Source organism: Kogia breviceps, chromosome 4 (assembly GCF_026419965.1).
Source record: "Kogia breviceps isolate mKogBre1 chromosome 4, mKogBre1 haplotype 1, whole genome shotgun sequence".
Taxonomy (NCBI): Eukaryota; Metazoa; Chordata; class Mammalia; order Artiodactyla; family Physeteridae; genus Kogia; species Kogia breviceps.
The window spans coordinates 148,428,701-148,455,764 of NC_081313.1; the positions used below are offsets into that span (position 1 = coordinate 148,428,701).

General features: G+C 41.5%; 1 pseudogene; it reads right to left on the bottom strand.

The window, feature by feature from the left end:
* The window catches only part of LOC136794138 (centrosomal protein of 78 kDa-like), a 113,133-nt pseudogene that overhangs the window by 79,388 nt on the left and 6,681 nt on the right, over positions 1-27,064 (bottom strand).

Below are 27,064 nucleotides of genomic sequence, written 5' to 3' on the forward strand. Positions count from 1 at the left end.
TCTTTCTCTCTTTTCTCCCTGCTTCCCCTCCTCCGTCTCTCCCTCCCTGGCTCCCTGTCCCTCTCTGCCTCTCCCTCTCCCTCCCCCTCCCTCTCCCCCTCCCTCTCTGTCTCTCCCTCTTTTCTCTCCCACTTCCCTCTCCCTCTCCCTCTCTTTCTCTCTCCCTCTCCCTCTTGCCTCTCCCTCTCCATGTCCCTCTCCCTTTCCCTCTTTCTTCTCCCTCTTTCCCTCTCCCTCTTCCCTCTCCTTCTCTCCATGTCACTCTCTCCCTGTCCCTCTTCTCTGTTCTGCTCTCCCTCTATTTTGTTCCCTTTCCCTCTCCCCCTCCCTCTATCCCTCGCCCTCTCCCTCCACCTCCTTCCCTCTATGGCGAGGGAAGGAGGTGGAGGGAGAGGGAGAGAGAGCAGGAGAGGGAGGGAGAGAGGGATAGACAGAGGGAGCAAAAGACGTCTCTCCCTCCCTCCCTCCCTCTCCCCCTCTCCCCCCCCTCTCTAAAGAGGGAAGGAGGGGGAGGGAGAGGGGGAGAGGGAGAGGAAGAGAGAGGAGGGAGAGGGAGAGAGGGATAGAGGGAGGGAGCGAAAGATGTCTCTCTCTCCCTCCATCTCTCCCTCTCTCCCTCCCTCTTTCCCTTTCCCTCCCTCCCTCTCCCTCCATCTCTCCATCTCCCTCACTACCTCCAAGAGAGGGAGAGATGGAGGGAGAGGCAGAGACAAGGGAGAGGGAGAGAGGGAGAGGGAGAGGGAGGGGGGAGAGAGGGAGAGAGAGGTCTGTTCCTCCCTCCCTCTCCCTCTCTCCTCCTTCTCTCCCTCACCCTCTACCTCCCTCCATCACTTTCCCTCCTTCTCACTTTCCCTCCATCTCCCTCTCCCTCTGTCTCTCCCTCTGTAACTGTTAGTTAATTATATTAATGAACATCTGTAAGAAATGTTGCAATGATTTCCCTAATGTGAGAGCCTGGGGAAGGTAAATCTGTCTTCTAGGATTTCCTACCCGGAGCTCAGAAATTTAGGTGTTGTTTTAGCTCTCCTACACTCTCTTCACCCAATCCCACCTTCCTGTTGGGGATCGGACCTCCCTATTGGCTATCTCATACCTGTAAACTGCCTTCTATCTGACATCATTCTCCTACCTAACCTACTACCACTTGGTAGACTCTTGGGGTTTCCATGGAGTTGTTTGTAAACAAATTTGCATCATCACAAGTGACCAGTGACCAGTAACCAGTGACCTTTGGACTGGACACATGTGCCGTTCAGCTGCAGCCACTCAGACATCCTCTAGTGTTGTCTCCTCATCTCTTGTATCTGCAGTTGATGTTTCCTCTTCTTCTCTGACCATGGCAGGTAAGAAAAGAAACCTTTTTGTGTGTGTGTGGTACACGGACCTCTCACTGTTGTGGCCTCTCCCGTTGCGGAGCACAGGCTCCGGACGCGCAGGCCCAGTGGCCATGGCTCACGGGCTTAGTTGCTCCGCGGCATGTGGGATCTTCCCGGACCAGGGCACGAACCCGTGTCCCCTGCATCGGCAGGCAGACTCTCAACCACTGCGCCACCAGGGAAGCCCAAGAAAAGAAACTTTTTAAAGTTTTCCATTAGATTTATTTTGCCCCTAAATTTAGTAGTAGATTCAAAGTAGCATGGAATAATGAGGGAGACTATTGAACTAGAATTCCGGAGACCTAAGTTCAGTTTTACTTTGACATTTACTATCTGTGTGACTTTGGACAAATCACTGACTGTCTCACAAAGCGTGTTTTTTTCCTTATCTGTTACATTAGAGAATAAAAAGTCAGGGAACAAAGTCAAGGCAGAAGAGAAGCCAACAATTCCCAAGACGAAGCGAAAGAAACACCAAACTGAGCTTATCCAAGAGAACTTTAAAAAGCCTCGAACCGCCCTAGCCACGCGCATGCTGGAGTCTGTGACAGTTTTTCACGCACTGGGGAAGAAGAATGATAAGAAAACTGGGCTCTCTTCCTGTCGGGTCTTGGGAAATTCAATCAACCCTAAAGACCGCCAGCCACCCCCAGCGATCCAGCCATGGCGGCATACCCCACGTGAGGGTCAGGGTCCTGAGAAAACTCAAGGCCAAGCCCAGAAACCAGACAGCAGTGCTGAAAAAGAGTGTCCATCTCCATCCCAGTATGAGCTGCCTCCTCCTGGGAAGGTCAACTGGATGCCTCTGCCTTTTTCTGCCTGGGACAAGCCTCAAGCTCGACCTGCTCCTCGGAGGCCACAGTCTCTGGCCTCACATCGGCCTGCTGTGGCTGACCGTGCCCAGCCTGCTTCTACTAACCCAGCTCAACCTGCTGCAGTGAGTTCACCCCAGCCACCTCCTGCCTCTTTGCCAGGTCCCGCCAAACCAGCTCAGGCAACTGCGACCAACCCAACCCAAGCGGGTTGGACCGACCATACCCAGCCTAGTGTCCGTCCGTCTGCTGCTCCGAGGCCTGCACCGAACAAAACTTCACCTTGCACTTCTCTCCAGCGGGAGCCTGTTCCCCCTGCTCTGACTAAGCACCAGTCCCCACCGGAGCTCCAAACCCCATTTCTATTCCAAGACTTCAGCAAGCACCAAATTCAATGGAGGCAACCCAATGTTCCTGAGCCAGTAATGTCAATGCCCATCGAACAAGAGCAGAGGCCAGAGCGGGAGGCCATGAAGAGGCGGCTCAACAAGAACGTGAGAATGCTGCCAAATACACCTCTCTGGGGAAACTGACGTTTTTCACTGAGAGGGAAAATGAAATGGAAATTGCTGACTACTACGGATACGTACAGTAAGAGCTGCTAGGATTGTTGGTGCCACCTTGGGTACCAGCTGTTCTTCCATATATAGATAAGATAGGTATAAATTTCTCTAGTTATTTTGATATATTTAAAAACAATTAAACTGAAGAAATAAATGTAATAGGATTAATAGATGAGTAATAAACCTTTTGAATTTTGAGATGCTGCCAACTGTGACATGGTTTTGTTTTGATGGGGCTGGAATCAAAGTCTGCATGTGAAAGGAAGGACTGAAAGTTGGATGGGAGAAGGAAGGAAACGGGAGGAAAGGGGTGAAAACTGAGGAAAGAGGAAGGAACTTGGCCCAGGGCTAGGAAGGCCAAGAGATTTATGGATTTATGAAAGGAAGCAGGAGTGAGGATGAAATGGCAGAAGTAAAAAGCAGGGTCAGAGGTCAGGGTTGAAAGAACAAAATTTGAGTAGAGTTGAAGATGACAGAAGATGAGTCTAGGCTTCCTAGGAGAAACAGAAAAAGTCTCTTGGGGAGGTTGGCCTTAAGTCTCACAACCACCAGATAGGTATTTATGAAAAGAAGAGGTTCAGGACACATCTCTGAAAGGTTTGAGTTGCCTTATGCAGGTGTGACCATAGTGGGGGAATAGGGAAATCTACCAGAGAAGTGGCTCGGGCTCCGAGTTATCCTAGGGGCAGCTGACGACAGGGGCAGAGCCAAGGGAACTGCTGCATCAGGAGGCCCACCAGTAGGGCCTGGTATGTACATCACCATGTACTCAACACCTAAGCACCAGGGCAGCCAATGCACTACTCAGTTAATCCTGGCAACAACAGGCAAGGTCAGTATTCCTGTGCCACTTCACTTAGAGAGGTGCAGCAGAGGGCTGAGGTCACATCGCATGTGGAGGTACAAGGCCTCAATTGGAGGCCCAAATGCCTCCGAAGTCCTCAGTATTTGCAAGTGCCCGCAGGTGGCCAACCTGGCTTTCAGAGCACAGCATCCTGAGGTTACTGGAGGATGAAATCAAACTTCTGGACGGGCCTAAATATGAACTTGAGGGACTTCCTCCATTGACCACGGCACATGCTGCCTTCTGTAAACATCACCAGTGGCTGAAACGCACGAGAAAAATGCGAGGGAAGCGGCCACTCTCACGGGTGAGAGTGGTGGGGGCACACACACTGCGCAGCCGCTCCAACAGCCACAGGACGCAGGCGCCCAGCGCTTCAGGGGCTCCCTGGGAGGCCTCGTGGGGCAGCTCGAGGGACTGAGGGTGGGAGAGAGCGGCAGGGGTGGGCGTCAAAAGGAATGCACTGGGGAGAAGGGAGAGATGGAGACAGTGGATAGTGACTATGGGAAATCTGGCAATTTTCATTTTCAAAATTATTTTTCTGAGATGTCATTCACATGCCATAAAATTCACCTTCTGAAACTGCAAATTCAGTGTCATTTCATACATTCACAAGCCTATGCAACCATCAGCATCATCTAACCCATCACGTTTTCATCACCCTAAAAAGAAGCCCCCGTAACCATCAGCAGGCCCTCTTCATCCCCTCCTCCTTCAGTCCCTGCAACCATTCATTTGCTTTCTGTCACTACGGTTTTGCCTTTTCTGGACATTTCATGAAATAATACACATATGAACACTGTGTTTGGCTTCTTTCAATTAGCATAATGTTTTCAATTTCGTCCATGTCGTAGCATGTGTCAGTACTTCATTCCTTTTCATGACTGTATATTTCACATATACACCCCATTTAAAAAATCCATTCCTGCACTGATGGGCATTTGGGGTTTTTTCACTAATAAACTCCATTTATTGAGAGTTTATTCTGTGCCAGGCAGCACCAGGCTAAGTTACTGACCTTATTTCACAGATAAAGAGGCTTGGAGAGTGTGAAGAGTTTGCCCAGGATTAAGAGCTAGCAATTTGGGGAACTGGGGTTTGAACTCAGCGAACTTCAGAGGTAAGAGATTCACATGACAGAACATTAGAAAAGGTACATACACAAGACAATTCAATGAAAAGTCACCCTTTTTCCCACTTTCCCCAGCCACACGTTTCCCTCCTCAGAGACATCTGCTTTTGTCGTGCTGTGGATCCTTCCAGAGAAATATTTATACCCCAACATGTATGTATCACAATTGATTGACTAATCTGTCCCACTGATTTTAAATGTCACTTTTATGGTATAATAGATTCTTACACCTATTTATATTACTCTTTTCAGAGCTGTCCTATTTTTGCCTGTTTTATGTTTGCCATTTCTCTAAAATTCTTATCTTCTTTTTGATTAATTTTTTTTTCCTTTTCTTGTTTGTTTCTCTTAAGGCATTATCCATTATGTTCATTCACTCGTATTATTTTATTTAATTAATTTAATTAATTTATTTGTTTAGTTTTTGTGGTGTCAGGTATTAGGTGCAGGACGCAGGCTCTTCGTTGCAGTGCATGGGGTCTTCCCTGTGCCTCGTGGGCTCTCTAGTTGTGGCGCGTGGGCTCAAGAGCACGTGGGCTCAGTAGTTGCGGCGTGCAGGCTTACTTTCCCTGCAGCATGTGGGATGTCAGTTCCCCAACCAGGGATCGAACGTGTATTCCCTGCACTGGAAGACAGATTTTTAACCACTGGACAACACGGGAAGTACCCACTCTTGTATTATTTTAAATGTAGTCTTCATTTCTGAATTATTTTTCTTTTATTTTGAATTCTGTCCTGAGTTCTATCATCTTACCTAATTCTGGTTTATGCTGTTCTTTCATCTTTTTTTATTATGGTAAAATACACATAAAACAAAATGTAGTATTTCAACCATTTTCAAGTACACAATTCAGTGCCATTAAATACATTCACAATGCTGTGCAAACATCACCACTCTCCAAATTCAAAATAATTATGTCAAAAAAGATTGAGCAGGACCTCAGAAAGATGGAGGCAGCCGCACAGTCTCTGAATCTCTCCAAACCCTGACATGGAAGAAGATCAACTAAAACCAAACACCCATAGGTGGCATTTGTCAGCATTTACCATTTCCAGAACTTTTTCACCATCCCCAACAGAGACTCTATAGCCATTAAACAATAACTTCCCATTGCCTCCTCAATCCATGTTCTTTCAACTTTTGCATTCTTTTTCCTAACATCTTTTAAAAGCCCACTGTGAAATAACAGATTACAGTTTTGATCTGGTTTGTGGACCTGTCTTTTCCAACTTGATTTTATTGTCTGAAGAGATGCTATTCTGCTCCTTATTCTCTTTTTTCTTTCACTACGTCTGTATGGGATTTGATCCCAATCCTTTTCTGTTATTGATTTTTGGATGAAAAGAAGTTTTAAAGCACTTTGAAATGGAGGTGCGAGGCCATGTGGAAACACGTTCTCCATGGCTGTTTCATCAGTGGGCTTTTTCATTGGACAAAGTGCAGAGAAAGGACCCCATGAAAGCAGATCACCTTAGCAAAAATGATGTAGTTATGATTTCACCCAAGATTGGTCACAAATCAGCCTGGGAAACTCAATGAACCAGAGACAAGGTATAATGCCGTCTCTCCTTCTCTCTGCCTCAGCTCTCAAGGATGGGTCACCTACATGTTATTAGGAATTATTATTTGGTTTCTGTTCATAATTACCATCAGAAGACACAGCACTTATGGGCCCAATTACACAGCCCAGCTACACACCATTCTTCTTCACTGTGGCTTCCTGTCCACCAGCAGGAACTTGATTTATATTTGTTCTCCCTTCACCACAGCCCAGGAATTTTTGTGACTGACTCTCAGTCTCACCAGAATCTGTAGCTCTCACTCGGCCCCAACATCCCACCCCATCATTTGCTCCCTGAAGTGTACTCTAGAAATTTAGGTAAACTGGATATTTTACCATTGTTCACCATCTCTTATGAAACCAAAAGAAGAGCAGCTTTCTTATGGAACGACGCAGAACTTGTAAAGATAAAACACCAGTCTGCACGAGAAAGGGAAGAAGAGAATGATGGAAATACTTTCTGGAAAACTATTTTTACATGATGTTTTGTTTGTTCCTGGTAAATAAATTGAAATCTTCTACATATTCAAACAAAACCTAAACCACTAAATTCAATAATACAGGAATATAACTTTTTTAAAAAATTTCTTTGGCTGCACAGCATCTGGGACCTTAGCTCCCCAACTAGGGATTGAACCCACGCCTGCTGCACTGGAAGTGCAGAGTCTGAACCACTGGACCACCAGGGAAGTCCCAGGAATAAATCTTTTAAAGGAGAAGTTATAAATCCCTTGGTTATATGAACTGGAGACTTTTAGTAAGAAGTCATGTATTTAAAATGACTTGCAGCTTGAAAGAAAGGAAGGAAGGAAGGAAGGAAGAAAAAGGGACTTCCTTGGTGGTGCAGTGGATATAATATCAAAACTCAGTAAATTAATTTAAAAAATTTAAGAAAGAAAAACAAGCTGAAATCCACTGACTAATTATTCAGGCTGTTATATCTTGCTATTTCCAGATACATTCCTTTATCAACTTTTGATAAAAGGTTATGCTATGTCAGGACAAATGAATTACAAACTTTTCTCTTTTTCCAAAATTTGAGAAATTCTCCTAGACTTCTACCTTCATATTTTATAAAAAGGGAAAAGTAGTGACAACCCTGATACTTACATTCAATTGCATCATCTGGCCACATGCCTTCTACATCAATCAAATATCTACAAAACAACAAAATTCAAGTCATTTGTAAATAAAAAGAAAAGAAAATCAAGTTTTTGCAAAAATGGTCCAATTTCGCTTTACAAATATAGATATAAAAATCCTAAGAAAATATCAGCACATCTAATCAATAATTATTAAACAATGATATATACCATGACTACAAAAAGGCTTTATTCCAAGGATGCAAGGATAATGCAACTTTAGACAATCTATTAATATAATTATTTACATTAATACAACAATTTAATTAATAAATGAAAGAGAATAAAATACAGGACCAAACTGGCAGATGTTAAAAAGTTATCTGATAACATACAACAGTCAGTTTCAGTCAAAATGCTTTGTACACTCAAAACAGGAGACTTAATATGACAGAGTATTCATCACGAACCAACAAATAACAAAAGACAAATTAGGATCAAGATTAACATCATATCTAAAAAACCCTATCTAACCAACCATAGGAGCCAGAAGCTTAGGAATCACCGACACTGACAGCTATTTCTCCCTCACCCTCACCGTCAACCCACCACCAGTGCTAACAATGATACTGCCTACATACCTCTAGCATCTGTCCACATCTTTCCACCAAAATGACCACCACACCCTGGTCCAAGCCACCATTATGCCCAATTTTTACAAAAGTCTCCTAACTTGTTTCCTCGCTTCCACTCTTTCTCTCCACAGTGTATTCTCCACTCGGTAGCAAAACGATAGGTTGAAAGTGCAATTGGGTATGTTCCACACACTCACCTTCCACAAGAAAGTTCAATGGTTTTCTATTCCTCTTAAAGTCTGAAACCTTAAACATAAGCCTGCACGATCGAGCTCCTACCCACAATTGCAGCTCCATCATCATGACATGCACCCCAACAGCCCCACCATCCCGGCCAGTTCCTCCCACACAGCATATGCTTTCCTCTTATAGGGTCTTGTGCTATTCCTTATGCTCAGAAATCTCTCCCCAACGTCCCTATCTGGTTAATACCAACTCATCCTTCAGATATCAGCTGAAACATCCCTGAATAAACCTTCTCTAAACTCCATGATGAGATCAAATGCTCCCTAAAATATGCTCTCATGGTACCATGTCCCTCTCCTTGGCACTTGTCAGAGTTGTAATTCGACATGCAGAGTATGATTCTTGACTATCTATTCCCTCTCTGCACTGTTAGAATTCACAAAGGGCAGATCAAGTCTCTTCACTCACAAAATTTCACAAGTCGTTTTGCTAGCACCCAGCACAGTGCTTAACATAACAGATGCTCAATAAGTATTTCCTGCATGAACAACCATAAATTGGTACAGTGTAGCAACATCCACAAAAGGCATAAGGGCATAAACTCTTTGATGCAGAAGTCCAATTCTGAGTGAAGTTAACTGAGACAAAGCATATATATTCAAAGATGTTCACACAGGAATGTTCACTACTTTGACGTTTTATAATATCAAAAACTTCTGACTTTTATATGTTCATCAATAAGCAAACGAACAATGCAGCCTTAAAAAATAATCAAATGAGACCTAATGAAACTTAAAAGCTTTTGCACAGCAGAGGAAACTATGAACAAGACCACAAGACAACCCTCAGAATGGGGGAAAATATTTGCAAATGAATCAAAAAGGATTAATCTCCCAAATATATAAATAGGTCATGCATCTCACTATTAAAAAAACAAACAACCCAATCAAAAAATGGGCAGAAGACCTAACTAGACATTTCTCCAAAGAAGACATACAGATGGCCAAGAGGCACATGAAAAGCTGCTCAACATCACTCATTATTAAAGTAATGCAAATCAAAACTACAATGAGGTATCAACTCACACCGGTTAGAATGGGCATCATCAGAAAATCTACAAACAACAAATGCTGGAGAGGGTGTGAGGAAAGGGAACCCTCTTGCACTGCTGGTGGGAATGTAAACTGATACAGCCACTATGGAGAACAGTATGGAGGTTACTTAAAAACTAAAAATAGAATTACCATATGATCCAGCAATCCCACTACTGGGCATATACCCAGAGAAAACCATAATTCAAAAAGACATATGCAGCCCAATGTTCATTGCAGCACTATTCACAATAGCTAGGACATGGAAGCAACCTAAATGCCCATCGACAGATGAAAGGACAAAGAAGATGTGGTACATATACACAATGGAATATTACTCAGCGATAAAAAAGAACGAAATTGGGGCTTCCCTGGTGGTGCAGTGGTTGAGAATCCGCCTGCCGATGCAGGGGACACGGGTTCATGCCCCAGTCTGTGAGGATCCCTGATGCACAGAGCAGCTGGGCCTGTGAGCCATGGCCGCTGAGTCTGTGCGTCCGGAGCCTGTGCTCCGCAACGGGACAGGCCACAACAGTAAGAGGCCCGCGTACCACAAAAAAAAGAGAATGAAATTGGGTCATTTGTAGAGACGTGGATGGACCTAGAGACTGTCATACAGAGTGAAGTAAGTCAGAAAGAGAAAAAAATATTGTATATTAATGCATATATGTGGAATCTAGAAAAATGGTACAGGTGAACCAGTTTGCAAGGCAGAAAAGAGACTCAGATGTAGAGAACAAACGTATGGACACCAAGGGGGGAAAGTGGGGCAGGGCGGGGGTCGGTGGTGATGAGATGAAATGGGAGATTGGGATTGACATATATACACCAATATGTATAAAATAGGTAACTAATAAGAACCTGCTGTATAAAAAATAAATGTTTTAAAAATTCAAAAATAAATAAATAAAATTAATTAATTAATTAATTATTTTTTAAAAAAAGAATGAGGTTGGAAGACTGTCAAAACAGCACACAACAGATCACACACTCAAGCCCTGGAAGATGGGGAACTGCCTTAATTCCCCCACTTTGGATCACATCTTCATGCCTCACAAGTCTCAGTCTGACTGGGCTAGCTTTGGCAAGGGGACGGAGATGGATCAGGAGCCGCTGCTGCCATATCTGGATCAAGTTCCAGTTTGGGTCTATCATCCAACACCTAGCCAGACATGCCCAGCCACTCAGCTGAGAGGAACAAATTAGGATAGCTCAAAGAATAGGCCTCAAACAGCATCAGCCTGAAGGAGTTTATGACCCTGGAAGAAATGGATCAGAAGAAAGGATCCGGGGGACTTCCCTGGTGGTGCAGTGGGTAAAGACTCCACACTCCCAAGCAGGGGGCCCGGGTTCATTCCCTGGTCAGGGAACTAGATCCCACAGGCATGCCGCAACTAAGAGTTGGCATGCCACAACTAAGGAGCCCACCGGCTGAAGTAAGACACGGTGCAAACAAATAAATTAATTAATTAAATAAAACAAATATTTTTTTAAAAGATCTGGGAGTGTGGGATCTGCATGATGGACTTTGTTTATGCAAATCCAATTTGATTACTGCTGTGTATGCAGATCACCTGGGCTGTACAGGTGACTGGCTGATGAGACCCTTCACGTGCCCCTCCTGCATGGAGACAGTTGATGCAGCACTGCTTCTGTCCTACGAGACTAACTGAGCCAGTGCCTCACCTGACTTCAAGTGAACCATCATTTGTGGTGGTTTTGATCTTTTGTCATTGAGCCCAAGGAGCCACGGATTGGGAATTAAGATCATGCATGAAAGTTTCCTAAAAATTCCTGAACGGCTGCAGATGTTGGGGAAAAGTATGTGATCTTTTAGAAATTTAGGGGGAAAAGTAGGATGCTATTTTTATGTAAAGCCTTCACCCAGTGTTTAAAAATATAATTGTGTTTAGATCTTGTTATTTCTCCAGTACATAGGAATTGTGTAAGTGTTACAGCAGCTACATATGTTTCACTCGTGTATGGAAGATTAGGATAAAGATAGTGGTTGTTTTTCCTAAGTGAGATAACTTTCTTCTTCCCCCTACCCAAATTCTTTTCTGAAGTTACTGGCATTTGGGTCAAGGTTTTATTTAAAGCTACAGTTTACAACACTGGCACAAAAAAACTAGTTTTAAGCTTGTTTGCATAGTTCTTTTTTTTTAGAATAAACATAGAGCATTTATTTTTTACTTTATAGGAACTCCACAAGTTAAGGTCCCATTGTTCTTTGGCTGTGATTGTTGTTACTATTGAGGTTGCTGTTTTCTGTCTTTGCTGGTTCTTTCTAATCTACCATTTGCCATTATTGGCATATGATCATCTCAGGGTCACAAGATGGCTGCTGTAAAGCCAAGAATCATATTCTCACAAAACAAGGAGTGAGCAGAAAAAGAGCCCAAATGCTCATTTACCTAATGCATATTATTTTTCTTTTTTCAGAGAAAAATATCATTCTCATAAGCACAATAACAGCCTTCCCCTAATTACTCATTTGCCAAAACAGATTGATATGACCATTCATAAGACAATTCATGGCAAAGAGGGATAGAATAATGATTGTCTCAGCCTAAGAAGGATTTATCCACTGAAGCTGAATGCTTCACTCCTCAAAAAATCATAACGTTCTATAAGCAAGGAAGAACTACTAAGGAACTGTTAAGTAAACCATTCAGAACTGTTTGTCCAAGACCATATGATTCTTTTTTTCCATTGGAAATGGAATTCATTGCCTTAGGTCTTCTTAAATAGTGTTCTCTTACTGTTGGGGCTGGCTCTGTGCTTGAAAACCAGTTTATTTATAACCTGTTACAAGTGCGATATCTACTGGCAGTTAAGAAAGGCAGAATTCAAAGTGATCTCCTAGCTTGTAAGCAAACCGAGATTCATTGTCCCTCTTCTCATTAAAAAAAATGAGTGACTGTGTCCAGAAACTAACTCTAGTAAACGGGTTTAACATTACCCATTCTTATGTGTTTCATCTAATCATTTTGGTTGTTAATTTGGTGATAATTAAAAGTCAAGGTAAATTTTCAACATTAAGAATTCTGATTTATTGAGCTTGAATTATGCCACCATGCTTATGTAAAAATGAAAGAGGCACCATGGTTAAACTGAGAAAATTTTCTCAGTTGTAGCAATTTTGACTTATTCTTTCCTGTGACCTCCTTCCCTGTTGTCTTGAACCACAGCAAAAGGATACTGCATGTCTTCTTATTGTAGTGCTGAGGTTACTGAAGTCATATACAACACATCTCAGTCTCTGTTTCTTGGAAGGAAAGTCTTGCTAGTTGACTGACAATTCTAAGCAGGGAGAATTAAGATAAATGTGTTTCATGTTTTACACACAAATGCAGAATTTGTATAATCACGACTTCACAGTTGTGATCTCAAAAAAGAAGGAATTTCTCCTTTATATATTTCTTGCAATTAACGTAAGAACACTCTGAATCTCTAAGCTTCTGAAGTGTTAGAAGTAGAGATGGTCTAGGAAAGATGGAGTTGTAATGTTTTACCCATTTAGCATGTGTGTATTTTTCCTTATGTACTCGAAGGTGACATATTTGTTCAGCTCAGTGATACTACAGTAGCTAAAAAAATCACTCATTACTACAAGGAGAAGCAATCTCAACCTAACAAATCAGAAGTGTTTCTTATTATTTTATATTGAGTTGAATATTTAACTCAACACTTTTCTACATACAAAACACAAGTCTCTTGAAGGGTTCTTCATAAGTTCATTATACAAGAATTTAGTATGTCATAAGCACTTAAACATTTGACATTTAATTGTAGTAGTATGCATGTTGGTTAATTTTCTTATGACCCCATGATGAGTTTGAGAAAAACTCAAAGAATTAGAATATCTGGTTCTATTAAATTCTTACATGTATCTTGCTGAAATTTTTGTTCATTAATTTATATCCAACTACATAAAGCAAATTTGGAGGGAAAAATAATAATAAATAAATAATGACATCTCCAAATATTTTCCTAGGAAGCTGTCCACCATATATTAAATTATACACCAAAATGTCTGAATACTATACCATTGAATCACATGTACAGTCAGTTCTGTATATCCAACGGTTCCATATCCTGCAGATATGGAAGGCCAATTGTACTACACCATTTTACATACGGTAAAATGAGCATCTGAGGATTTTGGCATCCATGGGGAGTCCTAAAACCAATCCCGCTGCAGATAACAAGGGAGCATCGTATATGCTTACATCTGCATTTTTACGTCTGAAAACATATGTGCTAAATTATGACTGTGGTGGCAACCTCTGAGTAGGAGGCAAAATTGCCTTCCACTTCATACATTTCTCTGACTGCAGTTTTTGCATTCAGCTTACATTAGCTTGCATTACTATTGTAAACAGAACAATTTAAACATGGTCTGCCTCTTGGGGTTGGCAACTCACCTGCAGATGAGGTAGCCAGTCCTGTTTAAACCATGGGTAAAGTGGACACCAATAAGTCTGTCTATAAAACAGGTGTCCCTGATCACCTACCACATTCCCTCACCGCTTCATCATGTTGTGTTATTTTCCAATGAATTTAGCACCACTTGACACTCCATATATTTACTTATTTATTTATCTCTCTCCCCCACTAGAACGTAAAGTATGTAAGGGCAAGAACTTTGTTCTTTTCCTACTTCCTAGAACAGTGCCTTCAACTTACAAGGTGTTATACAAATATTTGCTGAAAATGAATGTATGAATTCTTTGCCCTTTCACACTACCCTCTAGTCAAACCAGAGGCTGCCCCTCCAGAGCACACGTTCAAGCCCTGTGCCTTCTGTACCTGTTCCCAATACCTGGGTTGTCCTTTCCTCATTCAGGCAAAATCGTCTTCCCCCAAGCCCAGCTCAAATGATGTCTCCTCAGTCAGGCCTTCCTCGATTTTTCCTCTATTTTCCTGCTGCACTTGATCCTTTTATTATAATTAACCCACTTTATAGTCACTACGTTTACCTTCCTAGATAACTGTAAGTTGCTACTGAACACAGACTTCTAGTCACCTCTGTATCCCCGTGCCGTAACAACAAACCTATAAGCCTCTCGGTGTTTATTAAAACAATTTATTTTCTGAGTCTCTGCCAAACTAGGGAGTGGATAGTATAGTCTCCTCCTCTTTATCAGTGAGCCTGGCATCTGTGGGAGGGGCTTAGAGCAGAGAAAACCACCAACGGATCATAACTAAGGTCCTGAGACTGCAGTGGCAGAGAGCATGGTGAAGTTAGCCCACTGCATGCAGAACACCCACACACGAGTCAGCATATGCAATGGACTACACTTGGTATAACATGTGCACAATCAAGGTTTACAAATGTGTTCTCATGCACTCGTAAGGATCTTCTAGCCCACGCGGAATAGACAGAACACACACAAACGAGCCTGGAGGAAGTGAGAGGGCCAGCAGCTGCACCCTAACATCTTAAGGGGTAACATTTCTGTGACTACAGTTTACACAAATCAGATAATTTGCCTCCTTTCTTGACACCCTGCTTATCACGGGCAAGGACAAGCCTCTCAAGTTTTAAAGCTAAAGTACAGGGAAGATCTGTGTATAGGTCTTAAGATGTTTAAGAGCTAGTACCTGCATTAAGCATCCAGGTTATAGAATGAAAATTTATCTTGAAATTCCAGTCTCTCCTTCTCTCTCTCACCTCCTATCCCCTATCTTCCCAGCTCCATCTCTATTCCTTCTCCCCTACTCCCTGTTTTATGTATATATGTGCATCATTTTATATATACACGGAATATTTACTGTCTGTCAGGTTTATTTAATAAAGTGCACACTCCTCAGCCTAAATTTAGAAAGAGGACAAGATGAACACCTTCTCCTGTGGGTCACTGGTGTTCCAAAGACGAAAGATTCCTCAGTCTTAAAACACAGCAAATACCATGTTCCTTCTGACAGTTAGATGCTAGAAAAAGGCAGGCGGATCCTTACAATTCAGACGGTATTAAGACCCACTATCAACAGAGTAGATCTTAAAGCAGAAACAAGAAAACACCAGCCTTCTAAGCTCTTCCTGTCTGAAGATACGTACAAGAGGTGGCAGTGTTCTCCCTCACTTGCACCCAAAGGGTAAAAGCAGCAAAAATATCTTAAACACATATGAATACGAAGCCACTCTTCTGGTCCACTCTCTTTTGTTTTGCTTCTAGGGATGTGTCCCATGCTGAACCTTTGCTTTTTCTTTTCTCTTTTATATACGCTAAGAACCTGAGAGGCTTAACCTTTTCTTCCACATCTCAACCAATAAATAGGACAAAATAACATTTTTATCTTTTTATGTATTTTCCATTCAAATTTTTTAAAAAGAGGTAAGTAAGCTACTTCAGTTCATACTTCTCACACAAATCACCTTCCAAACTAAACTAAGTTGTTTGTGACCATAAACAGGAAAAACACCATACCCTATCAGCACCTTCAGACATTTCCACCTTAATGTTACCAAACACAACAGGCCTAATGTCAGAACTATTAAAAATGTTAAAAATCCCCAACCGCACTCAAAATGCATACCAAAGTTCAGGTAAAGGAAAAAAAAAAAACAGAAACAACTCACCATTATCTTTATTTTCTTTCAAAAACCCATTAACAGCACATGGGAATTTAAAAATAGTGTCATCATCTGGCACCTGATGCCCAATTGTACAAATTCTTAAATAACGAATAGTTTCTGGTAAGTCCTATAAGGCAAAACCATGAAAATATGTATTGCTTCATTTGTCAGGAAAGAATAAAAATTTAATTAGAGAAGGCAGAATAGAAACCAAGAGAGTACATTAAACTTAGTATGTCAGTCATTCTGATGAGAGCCATTTTTTCCAAAGCTGCTTTAACCAGTAAGTATCACTTGATTTTCATTGAAACTGCAGAAAAATCACAGTTACTAGGCATGCAAAAGGAAAAGCAAATCTATGTGAATGAATGCACATGTAACTCAAAAGGATATAAACAGTTCTACCTACATTTATGTTCTATCTTATATTTCAAGGGCCACAAAGCAGCTGTGATTTAAGTAGAATAGTAGAATAGAGTCTGAAGAACTTGGATTCAAATTAGGAAATAGAGCAAATTTCAGGCATTGTTGAGAACTGGTATTCTCGGGGTGGGAGAAAGTCGACTATCAATATAAGACACAAAAGGATAAGTGAAAATTCTGTAGTTCTGAATTTAAATGGAAAGTAGCAGTATGTACCTATGACATATTTTATATTAATAACAAACATACATATCTCCCAGCTCTGACCACTGAAAAAGTCTAAAAACAACTGATGTCATATCAAAAGGACTCAGGAGTCACTGAGAAGCTCCAACTAGCCAAAAACAGGGCCTCATTTAGAATAATAACTGTAACGGAGTCCACAGTGATATGAATAAATAAATTTTTAAAAATTGGTCACCACTGGAGGATATTTGTGAATCAACTCATTATTTTGAAAACTGTTAAATAAAAGAAGAGGGCTTCCCTGGTTGTGCAGTGGTTGAGAGTCCGCCTGCCGATGCGGGGGACACGAGTTCGTGCCCCGGTCCGGGGAGATCCCACGTGCCATGGAGCGGCTAGGCTCGGGAGCCATCGCCGCTGAGCCTGCGCGTCTGGAGCCTGTGCTCTGCAATGGGAGAGGCCACAGCAGTGAGAGGCCAACGTACCGAAAAAAAAAAAAAAAAAAGAATCATGTACCAAAATGTTCATTGCAGCTCTATTTACCATAGCCAGGACATGGAAGCAACCTAAGTGTCCATCAAGAGATGAATGGATAAAGATGTGGCACATATATACAATGGAATATTACTCAGCCATAAAAAGAAATGAAACTGAGTTATTTTTAATGAGGTGGATGGACCTGGAGTCTGTCATACAAAGTGAAGTAATCCAGAAGGAGAAAAACATTTTTTTTCTTAGATTCCCTATATGCTAACACATATATGGAATCTAAGAAAAAAAAATGTCATGAAGAGACTAGTGGTAGGAGGGGAATAAAACACAGAACCAATAGAGCATGGACTTCAGGATATGGGGAGGTGGAAGGGTAAGCTGTGACAAAGTGAGAGAGTGGCATGGACATATATACACTATCAAATGTAAATTAGATCGCTAGTTGGAAGCTGCCCCATAGCACAGGGAGATCACCTCTGTGCTTTGTGACCACCTAGAGGGCTGGGATAGGGAGGGTGGGAAAGAGGGTGATGCAAGAGGGAAGAGATATGGGATCATATGTATATGTATAACTGATTCACTTTATTATAAAGCAGAAACTAACACACCATTGTAAAGCAATTAGAGTCCAATAAAGATGTTAAAAAAAGAATATATGCAACTCGTAGAGACAGTTTACAAGCAAAATAAAACCTATCAGAAAAATGAGGCTTTACAAAAAAAATCCTATCACAACAGTACCATGCCAAAAGCTAAGCATATATCATATTAAAAGTTCAATATTTTCAATTTTAGAATTGACCTCCAAGCCACAAATCCTGACTAAGAGATTCCGCAAAAGCACTTGCACCCAGGTCACCCATGAGCGTGTCTTAGTTCAGAGTGATGCACCTCAAATCAGCCATACAGTCAAGATCACATCTCCTGGAAGGAAAACTCTCAGCCCAGGTGTCTGCATGCCTTGTGGTGGTCTGATACTTCACAGATTTCACGGGATGAAATTAAATGCTTGAATAAGGAAACAGGGTGTGCCTACTGAGTATGGCTTATTACATCAGAGATTCACACACACACACACACATATCAAGCATATATGGCAGGGGAATCAAGCTGAGAAATTAAAAAGTCATTCTGGTTTACGAGTCCAGTGACCCAGATTCTAGTCCGTCAGTGATTAGATTCCAGCCACTGGATGACCTGTTTCTCAACAGTTATGTAAAGTTGGACAACTCAATGACAGTCTATGAATTATTTTCCTTAGCTTCTAAGTCAGGGAATGGGTCCTAAATTCTATGATTGCTGAGGCTCTAAATGTCATCATTCTGTCCTCCAATGGTCTCCAAACAGCTGACTGGGTAGGGTAACCCATAAGAAAACTTTTTAATATGCATCTTATTTATTAACAAATTATATACACAAAGTTCTATACATATAATGTATGTATATTATAAACCACACAGATATTTTTAAAATGATACAAAGGAAAATAAGTTCTAATATTTTCTTTTCCTAAATCTAAGACATTATTTTATTATTATTATTATTAAATATTTATTTATTTATTTATTTGGCTGTGTCGGATCTTTAGTTGCGGCATGCCAGATCTTTTATTTGTGGCATGCGGGCCCTTAGTTATGGCATGCATGTAGGATCCAGTTCCTTGAGCAGGGATCAAACACGGGCCCCCTGCACTGGGAGCGCAGAGCCTTAACTGTTGGACCACCAGGGAAGTCCAAGGCATTATTTTAAAAACTATTACAAAACGGATCTCACATTCTACCTAGGGTATGCACACAGACTTTAGAGGCCTGGACTATGCACAGCCAGTTTGATGTGCCTTGGGAAAATAATGGTTTCACATTTCACCACAAGTCTTGTCTTAAAGACATTCAATTCTTTATATTCATAAAATAAATTTTGGTAATAGAGAACACTGACTTTAAATGAAAAAAATCTTATCACATTCTTGAGAAAATAAAGGACTCAAAGTGCCTTTGACACTCTAAAACGAAAATTATGAGTGTCATTTTTCTATTAACAGTAACTTCTAAAAGCTCCAAGCAAAAATAACAGCAATCACTTACAAATTAGTGATTGCTAATAACAGCAATCAATGACTGTAATTAATTACTGTAATAAATCAAAAACTATTTATACAAATTAGTTCATTTCAACCTCATAATGAGGCACAGAGGTTAAGTGACTGGTTCATGGTCACTAGCTATGAAATGGGAGAAAGGGAATTGGAACGTAGGCCATTTGGCTTTGGCACCCGTGTTCTTGACTGTTTTCAATCCCAGTGGTCAACGGACTTGCCCTCTATAGGATCAAAGAATTTTTCAATTTTTAAAATCTAAATTTAAACATTTCCAGCTTTGTGGGCTATACAGTATCTGTTGCAACTACGCAACCCCACTGGCGTAGGGTGAAGGTAGCCATAGCTACCATGTAAACAATGGGTGCAACTATGTTCCAAAAACACTTTCTAAACAATGGATGCGACTACGTTTCAAAAACACTTTCTCTACCAGGCGATGGGCTGGATCTGGTCCACCAGCCATAGTTTGCCCATCCCTGATCTGCACCATCAAACTATTAAAAAGGCTTCGTGTCAAATTATTAAATAACTTTAGCCCTAAATACAGTCATTATAACCACTGTTAAGTTGTTAAGGCATTATTTTAAAAACTACATTTACAAATTGCCGATGTAGAGATTTTTATTAGCTTATAAACTACAGCAGCTGGTAAACACTTGATTCGTTTAAGTCTTGAAGACTAAAATGGCATAATTTTTTCACAGTATCACAATCAACGTTTTCAGTAAATAAAAATACTTAAAAATATTATTATGTATTATATATTAAATCTCTTATTTCTAAAATTAAGTGGACTATCTTTACTAAATGGTAGAATACCAAACTGAAAACTGGTCATATTCTTTCAACACAACGAAAGCTGCACTCACATGTGTCAAAAGACAAAAATAAACTGCCATCTGTATCAATATATTAATGTGCTTCAATCACGTATGTTTTCATGAAAGTTCAAACATAAAAAAATCACCTTTAAGATCTTGGCCATGTGATCTGCTCCCTGCCATGTCACATTACACCCCATGAAGTTTACTGTCTTCAGAGAGATAGAGTTCTTTACACCTTGCCAAATAACTAAAAGGGAAACACACACACACACACACACACACACACACACAATATACATTTGTCAATCTTGACTCATTTGCTTTACTTGAGTCAATTGGAGGTTTATAGCCACATTCTTAAAATCATTAACTACAGTCTTCCCAAACTTGTCAGTAACAAAGTGTTATTCCAGTTAACAGCAGCAGTTTAATTGTATTTAGATACTATAACTGAATACACTGAATACTGCAAACTGTATTCCCAACCACTCAGTAAAATACTACATACCTTTTGAGACATAGGAAAAAAAAGAAAAACCTAAAAATATGAAGACTCTTCCTATTTTCATTTCCAATGATACTTCCCAATCTTGATGATCAATCAGCGATTTAAATGTCAATTATAAACCCAGTATTTTATTAGCTCCTATGCAGTATACTAGAGCCATAGAGGAGAGAGGACCTCAAACCCTCTGCTCCCTCAAATTGAAAGGCAGGCTTCCTGACCCCTCCAGACCACTACTGGACACAGGGAACACACACTAATGTTTCAGGACTCCAACTAACAGTCACCTGCTTTGTGATTACTTCCATGACACACCCCCACTAACATCACTGAGTTTGCTGCTCTTATGCGACGTGACATATATTTCCTATTTTAACACATACCACAGTGCGTTATAATTATGATTGCAGATACATGTTCTAACAATTTAAAGATAACGATGACTTTTTTGCTCTTTACATCTTGCTATTTCCCTTCCCATAATATTTCTTGAAGAGAAACATTAAAATACAGACAAACAGGGCTTCCCTGGTGGCGCAGTGGTTGAGAATCCGCCTGCCGATGCAGGGGACACAGGTTCGTGTCCCGGTCCGGGAAGATCCCACATGCCGCGGAGCGGCTGGGCCCGTGAGCCATGGTCACTAAGCCTGCGCGTCCGGAGTCTGTGCTCCGCAACGGGAGAGGCCACGACAGTGAGAGGCTCGCGTACCGAAAAACAAAACAAAACAAACAAACAAAAAATACAGACAAACACAAGAAACAGAAAATATAGAAAATGTGTGGTTTGTGACTTAACAAGAAACTTAAGTAAAATCAGTTCTGACAGTAGCCAGCATGACAAACTTCCACGGTACAAAGGAGAATGGATCAAGATTTGAGCAGGCACAGGAGACACTCCAGGCATGAACAACACCAAGAAAAGGTACACAGGAAGTAACGTGGTGTGTAGGAAATCACGAGACCAGTCTGATGAGAAGAGATTTAAACAAGACTGAAACTCAATTTCTAAACCTCCATCTTGGAGATGGCTTAAAGATGGCGGAAGAGTAAGACGCGGCGATCTCCTTCCTCCTCACAGAGACAACAGAAATACATCTACACGTGGAACTTCTATAGAACACACACCGAACACTGGCAGAAAACCTCAGACCTCCTAAAAGGCAAGAAACTCCCCACCTACCTGGGTAGGGCAAAAGAAAAAAGAATAAACAGAGACAAAGAATAGGGACGGGACCTACACCAGTGGGAGGGAGCCGTAAAGGAGGAAAGATTCCCACACACTAGAAGCCCCTTTGCGGGCGGAGACTGCGGGTGGCGGAGGGGGAAGCTCCGGAGCCGCGGAGGAGAGCGCAGCCACAGGGTGCGGAGGGCAAAGCGGGGAGATTCCCGCAGCAGATCGGTGCTGACGGGCACTCACCAGCCCGAGAGGCTTGTCTGCTCCCCCGCCAGAGCGGACGGGGGCTGGGAGCTGAGGCTCGGGCTTCAGTCGGATCCCAGGGAAAGGTCTGGAGTTGGCAGAGTGAAAACAGCCTGAAGGGGTTAGTGCGCCACGGCTGGCCGGGAGGGAGTCCGGTTGAAGTGTGGAGCTTCCGAAGAGGCAAGAGACCTTTTCTTTCCTCTTTGCTTCCTGGGCGCGAGGACAGGGGATTAAGCGCCCCGCTTAAAGGAGCCCCAGAAAAGGGCGCGGAGCTGCCGAAGAAACAAGAGACTTTTTCTTGCCTCTTTGCTTCCTCGGGCGCGAGGAGAGGGGATTAAGAGCACCGTGTAAAGGAGCTCCAGAAACGGGCGCGAGCCGCGGCTGTCAGCACGGACAGTAGAGACGGGTGTGGGACGCTAAGGTTGCTGCTCCCGCCAACAAGAGGCCTGTGTGTAAGCACAGGTCACTCTCCACACCGCCCCTCCTGGGAGCCCGTGCAGCCCGCCACTTCCAGGGTCCCGGAATCCAGGGACAGCTTCCCCGGGAGAACGCATGGCGCGCCTCGGGCCGGTGCAGCGTCACGCCGGCCTCTGACGTCACAGGCTCGCCCCGCATCTGTGCCCCTCCCTCCCCCCTGCCTGAGTGAGCTGGAGCCCCCCAATCAGCTGCTCCTTTAACCCCGTCCTGTCTGAGCAAAGGGCAGATGCCCTCGGACGACCTACACGCAGAGACGGGGCCAAATCCAAAGGTGAACCCCAGGAGCTGTGTGAACAAAGAGGAGAGGGGGAGGTCTCTCCCAGCAGCCTCAGAAGCAGCGGATTAAAGCTCCACAATCAACTTGAAGTGCCCTGCATCTGTGGAAAACCTGAATAGACAACGAATCATCCCAAGTTGAGGAGGTGGACTTTGGGACCAAGATATACTATTATTTTACCCTTTTTTCTTTCTGTGAGTTTGTATGGGTGTGCTGCTGTGTGAGATTTTGTCTGTATAGCTTTGCTTTCACCATTTGTCCTAGGGTTAGACTGACCCGTTTTTCTGGGTTTTTTTAATAGAAATTTTTCTTCTTAATAATTATTTTTTATTTTAATAACTATACTTTATCCTACTTTATTTTGTCTTCTCCCTTTCTTTCTTCCTTCCATCCGTCCTTCCCTTTCTTCCTTCCTTCCTCCCTTCCTTCCTTTCTTCCTTCCTCCCTTTCTTCCTCTCCTCCTTCCTTCCTTCCTTTCTTGCTTTCTTCCTTCATTATTACCTTACTTCCTTCTTCCCTTCCTTTCTTCCTTCCTCCCTTCCCTCCCTCCCTCCCTCCTTCCTTCCTTCCTTCTTTCCTTTCTATTTTTTCTCCCTTTTATTTTGAGCCGTGTGGATTAAAGGCTCTTGGCGCCCCAGCCAGGCACCAGGGCTGTGTCTCTGAGGTGGGAGAACCAACTTCAGGACAATGGTCCCCAAGAGACCTCCCAGCTCCACGCAATGTCAAACGGCGAAAATCTCCCAGAGAACTCCATCTCAACACCAATACCCAGCTTCACTCAAGGACCAGCAATGAACACTGCTGGGCACCCTATCCCCAACAAAGAGCAAGACAGGTCTACAGCCCCATCCCTTAGCAGAGAGGCTGCCTAAAATCATAATAAGGCTACCAACATCCCCAAACACACCACCAGACGTGGACCTGCCCACCAAAAAGACAAGATCCAGGCTCATTCACCAGAACAGAGCCACTAGTCCCCACAACCAGGAAACCTACTCAACCCACTGAACCAACCCTAGCCACTGGGGACAGCCACCAAAAACAACGGGAACTATGAACCTGCAGTCTGCAAAAAGGAGACCCCAAACACAGTAAGATAAGCAAAATGAGAAGACAGAAAAACACACAGCAGATGAAGGAGCAAGATAAAAACCCACCAGTCCTAACAAATGCAGAGGAAATAGGCAGCCTACCTGAAAAAGAATTCAGAATAATGATAGTAAAAATGATTCAAAATCGTGGAAATAGAATAGACAAATTTCAAGAAACAGTTAACAAGGACCTAGATGAAATAAAGAGGAAGTAAGCAATGATGAGCAACACAATAAATGAAATGAAAAATACTCTAGATGGGATCAATAGCAGAATAACTGAGGCAGAAGGACGGATAAGTGACCTGGAAGATAAAATAGTGGAAATAACTACTGCACGGCAGAGTAAAGAAAAAAGAATGAAAAGAACTGAGGAGAGTCTCAGAGACCTCTGGGACAACATTAAACGCACCAACATTCGAATTATAGGGGTCCCAGAAGAAGAAGAGAGAAAGAAAGGGACTGAGAAAATATTTGAAGAGATTAGAGTTGAAAACTTCCCTAATATAGGAAAGGAAATAGTCAATCAAGTCCAGGAAGCACAGAGAGTCCCATACAGGATAAACCCAAGGATAAACACGCCAAGACACATAATAATCAAACTGTCAAAAATTAAATACAAAGAAAACATATTAAAAGCAGCAAGGGAAAAACAACAAATAACACACAAGGGAATCCCCATAAGGTTAACGTCTGATCTTTCAGCAGAAACCCTACAAGCCAGAAGGGAGTGGCAGGACATATTTAAAGTGATGAAGGAGAAAAACCTACAAGCAAGATTACTCTACCCAGCAAGGATCTCATTCAGATTTGATGGAGAAATTAAAACCTTTACAGACAAGCAAAAGCTGAGAGAGTTCAGCACCACCAAACCAGCACTACAACAAATGCTAAAGGAACTTCTCTAGGCAAGAAACACAAGAGAAGGGAAAGACCTACAAGAACAACCCGAAACAATTAAGTAAATGGTAATAGGAACATACATATCAATAACTACCTTAAATGTAAATGGATTAAATGCTCCCACCAAAAGACACAGACTGGATGAATGGATACAAAAACAAGACCCATATATATGCTGTCTACAAGAGACCCACTTCAAACCTAGGGACACATACAGACTGAAAGTAAGGGGATGGAAAAAGATATTCCATGCAAATGGAAATCAGAAGAAAGCTGGAGTAGCAATTCTCATATCAGACAAAATAGATTTTAAAATAAAAACTATTACAAGAGACAAAGAAGGACACTACATAATGATCAAGGGATCGATCCATGAAGAAGATATGACAATTGTAAATATTTATGCACCCAACATAGGAGCACCTCAATACATAAGGCAAATACTAACAACCTTAAAAGGGGAAATCGACACTAACACAATCATAGTAGGGGACTTTAACACCCCACTGTCACCAATGGACAGATCATCCAAAATGAAAATAAATAAGGAAACACAAGCTTTAAATGATACATTACACAAGATGGACCTAATTGATATTTATAGGACATTCCATCCAAAAACAACAGAATACACATTTTTCTCAAGTGCTCATGGAACATTCTCCAGGATCAATCATATATTGGGTCACAAATGTAGCCATGGCAAATTTAAGAAAATTGAAATCATATCAAATATCTTTTCTGACCACAATGTTATGAGACTAGATATCAATTAAGGGAAAAGATCTCTAAAAAATACAAAGACATGGAGGCTAAACAATACACTACTTAATAGTGAAGTGATCACTGAAGAAATCAAGGAGGAAATCAAAAAATACTTAGAAACAAATGACAATGGAGACACGATGACCCAAAACCTATGGGATACAGCAAAAGCAGTTCTAAGAGGGAAGTTTATAGCAATACAATCATACCTTAAGAAAAGGGAAACATCTCGAATAAACAACCTAAGTTTGCATTAAAAGAATTAGAGAAAGAAGAACAAAAAAACCCCAAATTTAGCAGAAGGAAAGAAATCATAAAGATCAGATCAGAAATAAATGAAAAAGAAATGAAGGAAACATTAGCAAAGATCAATAAAAGTAAAAGCTGGTTCTTTGAGAGGAAAAATAAAATTGATAAACCATTAGCCAGACTCATCAAGAATAAAAGGGAGAAGACTCAAATCAATAAAATTAGAAATGGAAAAGGAGATGTAACAACTGACACTGCAGAAATACAAATGATTATTAGAGATTACTACAAGCAACTGTATGCCAATAAAATGAACAACCTGAAAGAAATGGACAAATTCTTAGAAATGCACAAGCTGCCGAGACTGAACCAGGAAGAAATAGAAAATATGAACAGACCAATCACAAGAACTGAAATTGAAATTGTAATTAAAAATCTTCCAACAAACAAAAGCCCAGGACCAGATGGCTTCACAGGCGAATTCTATCAAACATTTAGAGAAGAGCTAACAGCTATCCTTCTCACACTCTTCCAAAAGATAGCAGAGGAAGGAACACTCCCAAACTCATTCTATGAGGCCACCATCACCCTGATACCAAAACCAGACAAACACGTCACAAAGAAAGAAAACTACAGGCCAATATCACTGATGAACGTAGATGCAAAAATCCTCAACAAAATACTAGCAAACAGAATCCAACAGCACAGTAAAAGGATCATACACCATGATCAAGTGGGGTTTATTCCAGGAATGCAAGGATTCTTCAATATACGCAAATCAATCAACGTGATACACCATATCAACAAACTGAAGGAGAAAAAACATATGATCATCTCAATAGATGCAGAGAAAGTTTTTGTCAAAATTCAACACTCATTTATGATAAAAACCCTGCAGAAAGTAGGCATACAGGGAACTTGCCTCAACATAATAAAGGCCATATATGACAAACCCACAGTCAGCATCGTTCTCAATGGTGAAAAACTGAAACCATTTCCACTAAGATCAGGAACAAGACAAGGTTGCCCACTCTCACCACTCTTATTCAACCTAGTTTTGGAAGTTCTAGCCACAGCAATCAGAGAAGAAAAAGAAATAAAAGGAATCCAAATAGGAAAAGAAGAAGTAAAGCTGTCACTGTTTGCAGATGACATGATACTATACATAGAGAATCCCAAGGATGCTACCAGAAAACTACTAGAGCTAATCAATGAATTTGGTAAAGTTGCAGGATACAAAATTAATGCACAGAAATCTCTGGCATTCTTATACACTAAGGATGAAAAATCTGAGAGTGAAATTAAGAAAACACTCCCATTTACCATCACAACAAAAAGAATAAAATATCTAGGAATAAACCTAGCTAAGGAGACAAAAGACTTGTATGCAGAAAACTATAAGACACTGATGAAAGAAATTAAAGATGATACAAATAGGTGGAGATATACCATGTTCTTGGATTGGAAGAATGAACATGGTGAAAATGACTATAC